This window comes from Haliaeetus albicilla, chromosome 3 (genome assembly GCF_947461875.1).
Source record: "Haliaeetus albicilla chromosome 3, bHalAlb1.1, whole genome shotgun sequence".
In the NCBI taxonomy this organism is placed as follows: domain Eukaryota; kingdom Metazoa; phylum Chordata; class Aves; order Accipitriformes; family Accipitridae; genus Haliaeetus; species Haliaeetus albicilla.
In genome coordinates this window covers 24,402,476-24,406,670 of record NC_091485.1, presented here as the reverse complement: position 1 = coordinate 24,406,670, position 4,195 = coordinate 24,402,476, and the positions used below count along the sequence as shown (strand labels likewise).

The window sequence follows — 4,195 nt, the reverse complement described above, 5'->3', positions numbered from 1 at the left end:
TTCTTTGAGCCAACCTGTTATCCCTAATGACCTGAACCATGAGGACTATGAGGAAGATGAACCATCCATACATTCTTGTGTCATCTTGCTCCACGAACTCAGCCCAGCAATCCGTGGTGCCAGCTTTCCGTGGGCGTCCCTACAGAGGCAACGATGGCCTCACCGTACACCAGCCCAATGCTCTTCGGAAAATCCCGGTATTTATACATTTGCAGAGGAATGGATTTCAGCACACGTGGCCAGCGGGTGCCAAAAGTCCACCTCGGTTGCAATCTATGATGCATGCGCTCACTGGCCAGGCGCGCTGCACGAGTCATAGCCATCCTGTCTATTGGTTCGTGGGCTTTATGATGCGGTTGCGGTGCACAGAGAATCTTGACCTGTTATGTTAGCCAAGGTGACCTATACATTAGTTTTTGACTGAGGTGGTATTCATATTGCCACACCATCTACGATGCTCCAGATGATGATGCTCGTGCAAATTCAACAGGAGTCCGTTGTGGGCCTGTATCTGTGGAAACACAATCAACCTCATTCCCAGGTTATTAATGGAAATAGACCTTACCCCTAATTTTGGCTTTAGCTAACTTTTACGTTTACCCCACACTGTCTTCCCGTAATCACACTATGTTTAATCAAATTATGCTTAACACACTTTTTACCTAAAGCAAGTTCTATATACAGTAAGGCACGCTGTTCTAAAAACCTCTCTGAAGGACTCCATGTCCGCTAGTCCTCTAAAGTGTAATACTCTATTAGTCAGAATCTGTCGGATCAGTGGCTCCAGCACCCGCAGGTGCCGTGCCAGTTGCCATTGGGACAATTCTGGGTCCAGCATCAGTGCGAAGCCATGGCTTGACCCACTTAGCCAGGATCCAGTGAAGGCCTCGATCTGTAAGCAGACACATATACCCTCTCCCAGTAAGTTTCACTTCTGCTGGTCCGCACCATTTCCCGGATTCTGGGTCCTTATACATTACCATGATTCCTGTACTTTGTTGCGTCCTTTCTGCCTGTAAAAGAGCATGATGCACTACCATTGGTGGGTCTTTGTAATCACCTGTCAATCTAAGATAATTTAGCACAAATAAGGCTTTGGCCAATCGTTCCTCTGGGAGTAAGCCCTGGGTTCCCCCCTTTTGTTTTTGCAGCATGCTCTTTAAGGTTTGTTGGCCCGTTTGACAATAGCCTGTCCTGTGGGAAGATGTGGAATACCCGTACCATGGTGAATTCCCCACAAATTACAAAATCGAGCAAATCGTGTAGAACCATAGGCTGGGCCGTTGTCCGTCTTAATTTCTTTAGGCACACCCAACACTGCAAAAGAAGTGTGAAGATGTCATTCAATATGTAAGGCCTTTTCTCCAGTTTGTGCCGTGGCCCACATGGCAGCAGGATAGGTATCAATACACACATGCACATAACGCTTTGCACCAAACCACATGACATGGGTGACATCCATTTGCCACAACTGCAATGTCAAAAGACCTTGTGGGTTAACCCCACAGCCCAAGCCCAGCTCTTCCTTTTGACAATCGGGAGTGGTAAGTCAAATTGCTTTGCTAACATCCTAGCGGGTTGGTGCAAGAACACATGCGATTGCTGTGTTTGTTGAAAACAATTCCCTAGAGGAGGTTCCCATGCCGCTGCCACCAATTGGTCAGCTCTGTCATTTCCCATTTCTCATCTGCACGTGCGGTCCTACCAAAGAGTTCTACCAGAGGGGCCATATCATTATTAGTGATACCGCAAAGATTCCGCACCCACTGGATATCTCCCACAAGCTTCTGGACATCATGTACCTTTGAAATTTCTAATGTTATGTGAACCTTCTGAGGTTTAACATTGCTAGCATCTATGTGCCACCCCAAATACTCCCAAGGTGCTGCCTTTTGCACCTTTTCAGGAGCAAATATTACTCCGCAATGGCTTAAGATGTCCTGCAATTGAGTTAAAATTTCATCCTGTGGCAAGTTCCTTCCCGCTATCACAATGTCATCCATATAATGATAAATAATTAACTGAGGAAACTGCTTTCTTACAGGCTCTAATGCCCAGGCCACATACACCTGACACATCGTGGGGGAATTGCGCATTCCTTGTGGTAACACGACCCAATGGTATCTCTTATAGGGCTCTGCCTTGTTAATCGATGGTACCGAAAAGGCAACCGTTCAGCGTCATCTGGGTGCAAGGGAATGGTGAAAAAACAATCCTTTAGATCTATAATTAACAAATCCCATTCTTCTGGAAGCATAACTGGAGACGGCAAACCCGGCTGCAGGGCTCCCATACTGTGCATCACTGCATTCACAGCTCTGAGATCATGTAACAGTCTCCATTTCCCACTTTTCTTGGGAGTGGTAAATATTGGTGTATTCCATGGACTAGTAGAAGGAACAACATGTCCCGCTCTCAATTGGTCCTCAACTAACTCTTGTATTTTTAGCAGCCTTTCAGAATTTAGTGGCCGTCAATCCAAACAGGCTCATCTGTTTTCCAGCTAATTTTCAGGATTGGCTGCCCCTCAGTGACAACTCCTAAAAAGGATGGGTCACTAACATTGCCTTCATTTGGCTCAATAAATCACGGCCTATGAGGCCAAACAATTCAGTTGGGGTAGTCATGATATACGGACGCATCGTAACGTGTTCACCATCGGGGAACACAAATGGGTAATGGGTAGTTGACTTACTAAGGTGGCTTGTGTGCCCCCTATCCCTGCAATGCCAAATTTGGATTGATCAATGGCCATGATGGAGGCCAAATGCATCATGAAATAATCGTAACATCAGCTCCTGTATTGATTGTCATTGGTTTCTTGACAATAACTCCGTCAGGCCCTTCCAATTGCACTACCTTTTCTGGTTTACCTTTTGTTATGTCCATGGCAAGGTATACCTGCGGTTTCCCTGTGGAGCCGAATCCACCATCTCCACGTTGTACATCACCTGGGTTTGGAACGCACGACCTGAATGGAACTAATTGTGCTATTCTGGTACCTTTAGGAATGGAAACGAGGGATTAAAACATGAATCATAATTTTCACAGTCCCACAATAATCTGCATCAATAAGCCCTGGGACTACCAGAATTCCTTTTAGAGCTGTTGAAGATCGCCCCATTAAAAATGCACTAAGCCCAAACCCCAATGGTCCCTTTATGTTGAATGTGTACTGCGGTTTCCACATCCACTCCGGAGCTTCCTGCAGTGGCAGATCTGGTAGTTGCGAGGCTGCCTAAGGGCCGGCAGCCCAAACCCCTTGCATTTGTGTCGTCGCGTGAGGGGCCTTGGCGCTCGGTGTAAAGTTTCCCTTCTTCCTGCATTCTTGGTGGTATGGTTATCTTTCTTACAAGTGTTGCACTGTCTTTTTGTTAGCAGAAACTCTACATTGGCTCTTGATGTGTCCAAGTTTACTACAATTAAAACACTTGACCGAGGGTTTCTTACTGGCTTTATCAATAAGCAGATTCCGTACTGACTCACAGCAGTCTTTAATTTCTCAAGGACTTTCCAGTGAAACGCCTCCCATCTTTTTTGTCCATTATTTTGTACAACAACTGGGAATGCTTGGAGCATAGTCCCGTCCACAAGGGCATTTTTTATTACTCCCCTCCAATGCCTCTCCCTCTCGTCCGCAGCGGCTACTGCAGGCGGCTCCGCATCTATCGTGGGCACAGTTGGTTTCACCGTCTCTGGTTCTGAGAGGCGGGATGGATTAAAGGACGGTGGTGGGGGCGCGGATGGTTCTGCCCAGGGGCCAGCCGCGGCTGCGGCTGGCGGCGGCCATTTCATGGCCGGCTGACACGCGCCGCTGCAAGTGGGTGGAGGGGGGGGCGGAAAAGGAGGGGCCGAGGGAGGGGCCGGAGGAAGCGCCAGAAGGGGTGCAGATGACAGCTCAGCAGGCATAGGCTCAGGCAAAGGCTCAGGAGGCTCAGACCGCTCTCCCGGCAAGGGCACCTGATTTCCCCTGCGGGGGGGTGTTTCCTCCTCTGCCACAGTCTCCAACCCCCGCTGCCTCCCATTTATCACCTCAGCGGGTGGCCGTTCCTCCCACTCTCTCAGCTGACGGTATAAATCTCCCTTGACATCCTTGCCTGGAACCCAGTCCAAGAGGCATTCCTCTAAGTCCTTCCGAACCATCCACCGCAACTCCTCCCGTGGATACTGCGGAGGGGGCACATCCGGCCCCGCT

The 4,195-nt window shown here is 48.6% G+C and overlaps 1 long non-coding RNA gene across 1 annotated transcript; it reads right to left on the bottom strand.

Moving 5' to 3' along the window:
- Window positions 1-482: 482 nt before the first annotated feature.
- On the bottom strand, window positions 483-3,691 carry LOC138684571 (uncharacterized). The gene is made up of 3 exons (XR_011323819.1): window positions 3,592-3,691; window positions 3,437-3,525; window positions 483-674 (listed from the first exon to the last, which is right to left on the bottom strand). It is a non-coding gene; the product is annotated as an uncharacterized lncRNA (long non-coding RNA).
- Between the last annotated feature and the right edge of the window lie 504 nt (window positions 3,692-4,195).